Raw genomic sequence first — 12,673 nt, forward strand, 5'->3', positions numbered from 1 at the left:
ATGCTGATGTTGGTTATATCATGCATATGGTGTGTTGCATTGCTTACTTTATACATCAAATATGTCATCTGCTTAGTTTAGACATCCTTTGTGCGAATGCCATCTGTTTAGTTTATTCATCATTTATGTGAATTATGCAATGCCATCTTGTTTAGCCAGGCATCATATATGTGAATTTTGCAATGCCATCCTGCTTAGCCAGTCATCTTATATGTAAATTATATCAGTCCATCCTTTTTTTCCGTTACATATTACATTTGTCAACAATGTTAGTACATTCAACTGCTCTTCGTGTGCATCAGCCATTTGACACGGTGATGGCAAATTCTGGAGTGAAAACAAGGTCTTCAGAGCAGACTATGCTATCTGACGAAGCGCATATCTCGCTGGTTACGGATAGCTCCTCAGAGGAGGATTCGGAGACAGATGACCAGTCCTATTCCCCCCCGAGGTGTATGCTCTAACTTGGCAGGGTTATGTTGCTCATATCGTGCGTATGGTGTCTCGCATTGCTATGTCATTTGATTAGTTTAGACATGCTTTGTGTGAATGCCACCTGTTCAGTGTCTAATTACCATATATGTGAATTATGCATTGCCATCTTGTTGCAAGACATTATATATGTGAATTATACAATGCTATCTTGTTGCAAAGGCATTATATATGTGAATTATGCAATGCCATGCTGTTTAGCCAATCATCATGTATGTGAATTATATCATGCTATCATTTTTTTGTTTTATGTGTTCCATTTGTCGACAACGTTTGTATATTCAACTACTCTTCCTGTGCATCAGCCATTTGAAGCGTTGATGGAAGTATCTGGAGTGAAACCAAGGTATTCAGAGCAGACAATGCTACCTGCTGAAGCAGACATCTTGCTGGTTATAGAGAGCTCCTCAGAGGAGGATTCAGAGACTGATGACCAGTCCTATTTCCCCCCTGAGGTCTATGCTCAAACTTGGTAGGGTTATATTACCCATGTCATGCATGTTGTCTTGCATTGCTTAGTTTTTACATCATATATGGATTGCCATCTGCTTACTTGCTTACTATATAAATCATATATTTGAATTATATCATGCCATCATGTTTACATAGTACATACACATCATCTATCTGAATTATGGCATGGCAACCCATTTAATAAAGACATCATATAGTTATATCATCTCATCATGTTTAGTGTTTACAGTCATCATATTTTGAATTATGGCATTCTATCCGTGAATGTATGTGAATTATGGCATGCCAACCTATTTAATAAACACATTATATAGTTATGTCCTGTCATCCTGTTTACATAGTCTCATATTTTGAACTATGTCTTTCCATCTTTTTTAGTTAGCCATCATAATGTGAAATTGTGTCATGCTATCCTGTTTAGTTAGCCATCATATATGTGAAATTGTGTCATGCTATCCTGTTTGGTTAGACAACATAAATATGAATTATTTCATGCCCTCTTTTATTCCCCACTATCCATTGCACCTGTCTATCATACAATGTCTATACTTTCAATTACTTTTCTTGTTTATCAGCCATTTGAATTGGAGAGCGTGATGGCAGTATCTAAGGGAGTAACAACACGGTCTTCAGAAAAGATAGTGCTACCAGTTGATGCAGATAGAACCACGGTTGTACTTGCCCAAGGACCAGATCCACCACACATAACCCAGACTCTCGCAGATTGTACCCCTACCCAGTTGGACAGAGAACCAGCTACACCCCTTCTAACCCCAACCCCGGCAGATAGTAACCCAGTTCCAGTTGACACAGCACCGTCTCCACCACAGAGCACCCAAACACGAGCAGTTAGTAAGGGACCTGCAGTGCCCAAAGCACGAGGACCACCACTCCAAATTCCAACTCAACGCTTAAAGGAGAAGAAGATTTGTTCTCAGGTCAGGTTCTGTAGCTATGGTTCATACTCCTTTGCTCTTGCATTACTGTATTTACTCATACCAACTATTTTCAAATTTGAAGGATGGAATTGAAACTCCAATGGCGCAACAGGTATGTTTTAAACCTGTTTCTTTAACTGGTTTGCTGTTCTAACCTACTCTATGCTGATTTCGGTTTCAATTGAATAAACAGTTATGTTCTCATGTCATGCACATTACAAGTGTTGTCATTGCTCTATAGTTACACACACTTATATTCTGTCTATTCTGCTTTGTCTTGAACAAATATTATTTGAACTGTGTCTCTATCTTGATTTGGCAACAAAAACTAGAATGATATAGACCATAAAGTGACCATGGTACATAGATATATGTTTGTTTCATGCTGTTATCCTGTCCACTTTACTACTGAACTCATTTACCAAAATGAGTTTCATATACAACATGGTAAACATGTGATGTGTCTGCTTGTTTCTCTTTTAGAATGCGGACAAAATATTGGAGAACAGTACCGCGTTTTCCAATGGTAAAGGAAGTAATGCAGATAAGGTTCAAGATAGTGAGACATCCCTGTTGGTCTCCAAGAAAGCTGATAAAAACTATCTTGACGACAATGAGGGAACCCAAAAGTCCTGTCTTGATGTAGTGTTCGACTTACTGGCCACTACTGCTGGCACAAGCTCTTCGAACTCGCTGCCTGAATCAGTTCGTCTTCTTGAGTCTCAACTTCAAGTTGAAAGACATCGATCAGATGTGCTGCGACAGGAAGCTGAAGGACTGAGGAAGTCCCTGCAGAATTCAGATGCATATTTTCTGGTGCAACAGCAAGCGCTGGAGGATTTAAGCGCCAAACAAGAGAAAGTTAATAAGCTTGCTAAGCATCTTGCCAGCATTATGGGTACCCAGGATATTGTTTCTTGAGATCTTCTAAAGTGGTTTCAGTTCTGGATTTGTTTTGCTGCGGCGTTTATTTGCGTTGGTCGCCAACTTTGACAACCAGTGTATATGATATGCTGCTTTGTTCCCTATATTTGCGCTGGTGGCGAACTTTGATGCCCAGTGGATGTAATATGTGGAATAGCCGTGATAGCCTAGCGTTAGTTGCTTGCTTATTTATTTCCTTGTTGTCTTGTTTATTTGTTTGCTTGTAGTCATTGCAGTTCTTTTTCCGCGGTTAGCTAGTGGCTGCAATAACCTATTTTTTAAAACTAGGCCACAATAACCATGGGCTAATATTTACTGTACTGACACTGGGCCTCCTACTGGCCGTAGAAACGGTGGGCCTTCTACGGGCCGTAGAAACAATGGGCCTTCTACGGGCCGTAGAAACAATGGGCCTTCTGCGGGCCGTATCATCAATGGGCCTTATACGGGCCGTATGATCGATTAGCCAAACATGGGCCAAACAGACCGCATTATGGCCGTAAACGGGCTAGAGTTGGAATTGTCCGTTCATGGGCCGACCATAATGGGCCATCGTTAATAGGCCGTATTTGATGACGCTATGAAAATGGCCCAACGTATTAACGGACCACAAACGGGCCGACTGTAACCACGGGCTGAATTTGGCCCACAAGCAGAAAATGACAGTAACGGGCCGTAAGTAAACGATTGCTGGAAATGAGCCCAAGAATAAATGGGCTCTGAGAAGGCCAAAAGATAACATGGGCTGGAAACGGCCCAACGGAATAACGGGCCGTTAATGGTTATAAAGTGATACACTGTTCATTACGGGCCAGTTTCACCACGGGCCGTTAATGGGTGTAAAGTGATACACTGTTCATTACGGGCCAGTTTCACCACGGGTCGTTAATAGGCCAAGAGTTACATAGGGCCTCATATGAGCCGAAAGACGTCATGGGCCATACATGGGCCAGAAGTGAAAACGGGCTGGAATCATATTGGATGGCCCAGATGACGCTACTGGGCCTAATTCGGATAGGGCGTAACGGGCCTTGGGTTAGCGGGCTGTAAATGGGCTATATGCGAACAGGCCGTTAACAGGCTTTCCATGGACACTTCCGTGATGATAATTTTGGTAATGTCATGGAACACTTCTACGACAACACAGGTACGACTATCTTGATTCTGTCATAAATTTGTCATGGATGTACATGCATGACAAAAAACGCGACCTACTGTGACAAACATGTATCATCAAGGAAGTGTATTTTTTTGTAGTGACTATCTGCTGCGTGCTCCTCCTAAATCAAGGATAGAAGGGAACTTTAACAATCCGAACTCATGCCCAGGCACATATCAAACGGACGTACCTCTTTGAAGACCGTGGGTGCTCTACGGTGCTCCCGGTCTCCTTTTGTTTTGAATGATTACCCTGCGTTGGGGCCGCCCACGAGGGGGTGCGGCCTGCGGAGCTCCGATCCTATGAAGTACAGTTTAGTATAATGGATAAAGGTGCAAGTGGGGACTTCTTTTTGAAGAAGCTTTTTGAATACTTACGATGGAGAAGGAATAAGGGCGGGGGTAGTCGACCGTGATAGCCACTAACGAGCCATCAAGGCTCGCCTGATAAAATACTCCATCATCGAACTCTATGTATATATCTGGATCCTCGCAGAAGCCAGGGTCTTCGTCGTGGTTGTGATCCTCTGGCTGTGGGGCAGGACAGTGAACGTCCTCGATCATCTTCCTCCATGACTGTTTTATCACTACAAAGAACAACTTGATTAGCATGCCGCAATAGAAGTAAAAAAGCACTGATAATCAAAATCTTACCCATTCAATGGGGTTGTACATGGAATAGAATTCTCGGCAGTTTAAGCGGTGGAAATCTTCCTTTTCCCCCTTATATAGATCGGCCAGGATCATGGCCAGTTCGGCCGGGGTATGCGGACCCTTGGGTCGATAACGAGATGTGTCGTCTTCTCCGTTGTAACACCATAAAGGAGTTACTCTGGATTGAAGGGGCTGAACACATCATTTTATTGCAATAGCCATGACCTCGATTATCGAGAGCTCGGTGTGAGCTAGTAATCTGACCTTGCTAACCAACCTTTTTATTTTCGCACTGTCTTCCTCCTTGGGACTCCGGGGACGCCATTTGAGGCGTTTCTTCAAAGGAGCACTAGAGAATTCTGGGAGGCCGCGCTGAACTGGGTCCGGGAGTGGGACGTCATCAATGTAAAACCACTCCGAAGACCATTCTGAAGAACTGGGTCCGGGAGTGGGAGCGCGACAAAGCCTGAGATGTGTAGAATCGAACCTGGGGTGAGGTTATGCAGTTGGATCCCGTAAAACTCCAGCAAACCCCTGAGAAAAGGATGGATCGAAAATCCTAAGCCCCGCAAGAGAAACAGAATGAAGCACACTCTCTCCTCCTTGTTGGGGTTGGGGAAATTCTCTGCTAATGCGTCATTACCAATCGAAGCCAACCCCGCTCGCACAGAGACTAGATCTGCGAGGGGGAGATATCCCTGTGTCTGAAGACGGCTCAGCTGAAGATGAGATACTGAGAAGCTTTGTCAATCACCCTCTTGAGGGCCATGAGGGCGCGAAGAAGAGCCAGGGGCGCTGTCCATGTTTTGGAGTTTTTGTGGTTGGTTCTGACGCGATGTGGATTGCATATGGGGATCTAGCCTCTTTATATAGGCGCTGCCCTTGTATGGTCAGGGGTGTATTTGTAAAAAATTATTGTGGACCATTCGCATTCGCTCGATGCATAGAAATCGAGGCGACGATGGGGAAGGATCATAAAGACAAACTATGAAGGTCAAAGCCGGACTGTTGTCCATCCGAAGTATGATGAAGAACCTGCCTTGCAAAGCCGAAGATACGAAGCCGGATACTACATCGTCATTGAAGGCAAGTTCAGGGGCTAATGAGGTGGTCCTGGACTAGGGGGTCCTCGGGTGTCCGAGCTATTTGTTATGGGCCGAACTGATGGGCCGTGAAGATACGAGCAGAAGACTTCTCCCCCGTGGTCGGGTAGGACTCATGTATGCATGGGCAGAAAGGTTGATGTTCGGATATGTTATTTCCTTCCTCCACAAACCGACTCTGTACAACCCTAGGTCCCTCCGGTGTGTATATAAACCGGAGGGTTTGGTCCGTAGAGGCTACCAGAATTCATATAGTCTAGACATCTAGGGTTTAGCCATTACGATCTCGAGGTAGATCAACTCTTGTAACCCCCATACTCATCAAATACAATCAAGCAGGACGTAGGGTATTACCTCCATTAAGAGGGCCCGAACCTGGGTAAACATTGTGTCCCACTCGTCCTTTGTTACCTTTGATCCTTAGATGCATAGTTCGGGACCCACTACGTGAGATCGGCCGGTTTTGACACCGACATCCGCCTTAAGCCATTGTCCATGGCTTGCATCTCGCCGCCGAAGGCTATGGGAGCAAAGACCTCCCCGCCACCACCGTTATCGATCATTGTCGGGGCTTAGCCCGGCCTCTAGTCTCTAGAAACAACGAGGGAAAGGGAGAATGGATGGGTAGGAGGTGGCAGCGGCTGGGAAGGGAGATTGGGGTGGAGGCTAGATAATTCTATTTAATTAGAGGTTCTAATCTAACGAATTGGTGATATAATATTCATCCGCGGATTGGTTCGGATCAATCTGCAGACAATGATGAAGGAGCAGGCCATTTGACTATGCCCGCATACATTTTAAACCGGATTTCAACAAACCAGATGAATTACATCAAACCCGATGATTCCATCTTGGGCCACTTTGGGCCTCTCATGACGATCTATAATGAGCCCCGGCGTAAAAGACGAGTACTCCTTATCCGTGGAGGACTCCTCTCCACCGGCGTAACTGACTAGAACTCTTGTAATCCTAGGCCTCTAGTAACTTATATATCAACCGAGGCTGGGCTAGTCGATAGAAGACATTTAGACACATTACAATGCGTTGGTAGATACATGTATTCTATATTACACCCCCAAAAAATAAAGCACAAGTAGGATGTAGAGTATTATCTCCTCGGAGAATCTGAATCTGGGTAAAACCCTGTGTCTGATAACCCACAAGTATAGGGGTTCAATTATAGTTTTTTCGATAAATATGAGTGTTGAACCCAACGTGGAGCTAAAGGTAGAATTTATATTCTCTTTGAATTCTATCGACCACCGATACTACTCTATGCACACTTAATGTTTGCTTTACCTAGAACAAGTATGAAACTAGAAGTACTTTGTAGGTGTATTGCTAGAGCTACTTTGCAAAATATAAAACTGGGAGTACATTGCGAGATAATAAAACTAGGAGTAATTTGCAAGATAATAAAAGTTAGTTGTTTAGTAGAAAGCTTTTCGTCACACAAGAGAAGAATTTGTCCCTAGGCAATTGATAACTAGATCAGGAATCATTATTGCAATTTTATATGTGGGACAGACATGAGCTAACATACTTTCCGTACTTGAATTATATGCACTTATCATTGGAACTGTAGCAAGCATCCGCAACTACTAGAGATCATTAAGGTAAAACACAACCACAACCTTAAGTAACAAGTCCTCTTTACTCCCATACGCAACAAACCCCTTACTCGGATATAAGATTCTGTCACTCTCCCCACTCACTATAAGCGAATTATGAACGCATTGTTGGAATTTGTTAGTAGGCCTTTGGCCCAAAGCCCAAATAAAATCTAAATCTTTTTTGAAACTATTTTAAAAAATATTTTTTAAAACTAAAAATCTGAAATTCTCATGGCCCATTAATGCATGGCTGTGAGTGATGTGAGTTGGACTAAAGTTTAGTCCCACCCCGAAAGTTGAGTGGGAGTTGCACTTCTTTATAAGGTGAGCTCTTCTATCACTTGTACGAGTATGAGAAGAGGAGACCTACATGCGCGCTCTTCCTCCTCGCTCGCATCGCCTCGTCACGATGCGCCGCCCCGTTCCGCAGTGGGTTTCGGGAATGAGCCAAGCCGAGGACAAAGCTATGCACGTTCTCTATAGTTTTACTACCCGAGAAAATTAATGAGTCATTAATTAATAATTAACATATGCGTTAATTACTGAACCGTTGCCGATTCTTTTGGATCGTGACTTGGACGTGGGGTTTACTCCCACGACCTACCCGACCCGCATTATATAGTCAGGCAGGCGTCTACCCTAGCCGCGCCGTATCGGATGGTTTCACACCGTTCCAGATCATTGCGCCGCCATGCAAGTCTTCTCCATCCCTCCTTCCGGCATGCACCACGAGAAGGGACGACAGGCCTCCGGAACCCCGCCTCTCGTGATCTTGTACGGGAAAGGGGCGATCAGGTTTGTGGGGAGCGCACTTGCAGGACTGCTGGCGGCGATGACTTATAATTTTGCCTCCCAACTTATTCACCTCGAGGGTGATGTCAACAATAATAGGTACCTCGAGGGTATTTGTTTTCTCATGTAATTTTTATTTATTCCAAAATAAATCTTCATAAAATTTCAGCTCATTTGGAGAATTGAAGAATATGTATTTCTAACATAGCTTTTTCAGGTCCAGAATTCCAGCTGCCGGTATTCTCCCTGTGTAACCCTTGCATATTATGAGAGAAAAAGCATTAGAATTACTCCACAAAGTGTTACATTGAATAAAAACACTATAAATAACAGTAGAGAACCATGATGCAAAATGGACGTATCAATCTTCACATCCAGATTGTGCGCATCAACCGCAGTGAAGGTGAGGATGCCATCATCCCTGAGATCATGGTGATCTAGAAACTTCTGCCAACTAGCTTCCACATCATTGAAGACCAGTTTCTCCTCGTAGCGGCTCAAATGGATGTCCCAGTGGCAATGAGGGCTAGTGCGCACCTGTATACACCGATGGGCTATGCCCTTGAAGAATTCCTCCACTCCTTTCGGCGGCACGAATAGTTGAAGATTCTGACGTACATCTTATTAAATTCATGCTCCAACCAACTCATCCAAAAGTCCGAACTGATGGAGGGAGGCGGGTAATATATTTCAACACTCCCCCTCACGTCTAGGCTATTTTAGTCCTTAGACGTGGGATCGATGTAGTTTCAACACTCCCCCTCACGTCTAGGCTATTTTAGTCCTTAGACGTGGAATCGATGTAGGCCGCAGAATCGTTTTATTTCATATTGCGTTGGCAGGGTCTTGAACTCAAGACCTCTTGGCTCGGATACCATATTGAATTCATGCTCCAACCAACTCATCCAAAAGTCCGAACTGATGGAGGGAGGCGGGTAATATATTTCAACACATATATCTGAACCGTAAAACGCCTAGGAAGTATGAACATCATGAATGTGGCCAATTTTGAATGGACAGACCCTGCCCCTGTACTCACTCCGGCGTGCTCCGGCAATATCAACAACCTTCGTCTTGTTTGAAAACTTGTTCTTCACCAGCTTGTTGTGAGGTCGATCTGGGCCTTCCGGTGAAGCCGGATGAGCTGAAGCACAATGTTGAACCAGTGCAGCAGGAGAGGCAGGAAAACAAGATGAACATACCTTACGGGGTTTGTCACCAGAGGATAAAGAACCACATGCAGGTGTTGAGACTGTACTAACAGCTGGCACTGTAGACTGCATTTAGCAAGTTTAGATATTAAAAAATGGGACATGTTCTTAAAGGTAGCGGCTTGAATGACATACAACAACATCGTAAAACATAACATACTACTTAACATAACAAGGTTAGGCGCGTTTGCGTACAAGTCCGGCTCATCTAGGTGACTCGCGCCCTCTGGTTAGGCGCGTTTGCAGGCAGCCACGCTGGCGGCCGGTCGTCGTCGTCGGTCAAAGGCGCCTTGACGGGCGGAGCGACGATGTGCAAGTGTGGCGCCTTACGGCGCGGCGCGAATGGGAGAATAGGCGACGGAATAAAATATTTAAGGGGTCAGTGAACAAAATAAGGACCTTCAGGGATCATTTAGTAAAAGTAATACGCCCTTGGCCTCCTCTCACCTCCCTCTCGTGGTCTGGTCTGCTCTGCTCTGGTAAGATGTATAGAAGTTACTCTGTCAGTCTCAGCCGTGGTTTATTTCGTACTCCATCCAAGGGCAAATTTGACAATATTGACCTCGGGATGAAATCAATTCACAGAATGAACTGGGTGTGAAACTATTTCACTCCCCTGACCCTTTTGTGTAGCGCCCGCCACGCCGGCGCCACACCCTACTGTGCAGCGCCTAGCGCTGGGGCGTTGCACTCCTGTCCACCGTGGCAGCCCCTGGGCCCGCACCCAGCAGTGCAGCGCCTCCGAGCTAGGCGCCACACATGGAATGTGCAGCGCCTAGGAGCTAGGCGCCACACATTTAATGTGCAGCGCCTAGCGCGTAGGCGCTGCACTGTGACTTATCCAGCCACTTGGCTGGCCCCCCTCCCCCATCCCCCCCCCCACACCACACACTCTCCCACTCTCTCCCCGAGCTTTGCCCCCTCTCCCACTCTCTCCCCCTCTCAAATCCTCTCCCAAATCTTTCAAATTTGAAGAATTTATCCGTGGATTTCGAAGTCAAACCCTCCCTCAAGGTAATATTCTCCGATCCCCTTGTTTTGATCCAAGTAAAGTTCTCCCATTGCTCATTTGTTGCTAGTTTGGGGAAACCCTAGTTTTGTTTGGATCTAGAGATTTGCGTGGAGATGTGAGATGTTTGTTTGCCAATTTCCTATGATTAGGCTTTGTTAGTATGCTAGGGTTATTCTTATGGGTGTTCTTATGTTGGTGCTAGGGTTAGGTTTAGGGCTATGGTTATGGTTATGGTTATGGTTAGGGTTAGGGTTATGGTTAGGGTTAGGGTTGTTGTTTGATATATATATTAGGGTTTGTATTCCGTGTTAATCCTTGGATTAGTACTCATGGAAGCAATGTTACCTTGTGTTCTTTGAATGCTTATAGGGATGGGAAGAACATGTGTGTTTGTTCATCATGGGGACAAAGACGCCTTTTTGAAAGGCAATATAGAACCGGACCCGGATGAGCTTGACATGGTGTTTGATAGTAGTCCTAGCTATGCGGAGCTCTTGCAACAAGTGAGGAAAGATTTGAATTGGATGGACCCTAGTGATATCATTGAGTTGGTGGGAAGGCATAATTTTGGTTTTGGAATGCACATCCGTTGGAAGACAATGCGTGTCAACTCGGAGCAACGTTCGGTTGCATACAAGGAGACGGTGGCCGAATCACTAGACAAGGCTCTTGAGTTATTTGCAACGAAGAAGGTTGATTCAAGTTTGCATTTGGACTTGAACCGGAACCCCTCCCCTTTGGTTGCTAGTAGCCCCCCACCCTTGAAGCGAGATGAAATTGTTGAACCTCTTTTGACCCAAGAAGTGAGACCAACATTGAGCCCGTTTACAAACAACCAAGATGAAGCTTTGCAAGAGGACAATGATGAGTATGCAGACGATGACAATGAAGTTGATCTCCATGACAACAATGTGGGTGATCTCGACAAATATCATTTGCAAGAGACAATGGACCATTCCATCCCTTTTTCCCGTGCATATGCATCGGACTCGGATGACGATGGTCCCGATGAACAAGTTGATGCGGAGGGGTTCACGGTGAAGGAGGCCGAAGCTTTCGAGAAGGTATTCGGTCAGGATCATCGGACTACATTGTTCAAGGATGTTAGTCTCGCGGATGAAGCCGTGGTAGATGGTGGCCAATGTGTACCTCTTGGGGTTAGGCCAAGCTCTCACCATGATTTGGGAGACGACAAGAACCGGATTGCTAAAGGTTCTAAGTTCGACACCTTGTTGGAATTGAAGATGTGGCTCGACAACTACTCGGTTACGCATTATCGTGCACACAAGGTGGTGAACTTGGACCTCAATGTGCGCTACATGGTTGCATGTGCATGTGAAGATGAAATATGTCCGGGGATTGTGCGTGCAAGACCATGGAAAGGAGGTCCAACTTGGCATGTAGTGAGTTGTGTGCCAACTCACATGTGCCAAGGCAAAAGGGTGGATGGCAAGATTGTGTCCCAAGACCACAAACAACTCACGTCCGAGTTCATCGCTTACAGGCTCTCCAACTCAATATCCACACTTCCAACAATGAGCGTCCAACATGTCATTGACCTTGTGAAAGCCATCTTTCATTACAAGGTGAAGTACGGCAAGGCATGGAAGGCGAAGCAAGCCGCATTTAAGATGTTGTATGGTACTTGGGAGGAAGCATACAACCGAATCCCTAGGTTGTCGTTAGCCATGGCCGCGACAAACCCGGGCATGGTTCATGTGGTCGAGCCTCATGGGCACCAAACAACAGTTCATGTAGGAAGGAAAGTCCGAGTATTTGGCCGTGCTTTTTGGGCGTTCGAGCAATGTGTGAGGGCTTTCGAACATTGTAGGCCGGTCATCGCAATTGATGGCACGTTCTTTACCGGACAATACAAGGGCACCTTGTTGGTTGCGATAGCAAGTGATGCCAATAACCGGGTGTTGCCATTGCCATTTGCTTTGGTTGAGGTGGAAAACAATGACAACTGGGAGTGGTTTCTGCATTTTTTGAGGACGAAGGTGTTACCCGCTCAAAGGGAATTTTGTGTCATATCGGATCGGCATCTAGGAATTCTTAACGCGGTGGAGATTGACATTCCCGGGCATGCTCCGTTGCACCATCGATGGTGCATGAGGCACTTTTGTTCGAACTTCTATTGGGCATGTGGCCTTAAGGAGTTGGCCGATGATCTTCAAGATTGTTGTCTCGCTTTCTCCGATAAGTGCTTCGCCACTTTGTACAACAAATTGCTCGCACACAAAAAACTTGATCCCGGGGGTCAAGACTTTCTCAATAGGCGCATTCAATACCAGAACAAGTG

This window comes from Aegilops tauschii, chromosome 7 (genome assembly GCF_002575655.3).
Source record: "Aegilops tauschii subsp. strangulata cultivar AL8/78 chromosome 7, Aet v6.0, whole genome shotgun sequence".
Taxonomy (NCBI): domain Eukaryota; kingdom Viridiplantae; phylum Streptophyta; class Magnoliopsida; order Poales; family Poaceae; genus Aegilops; species Aegilops tauschii.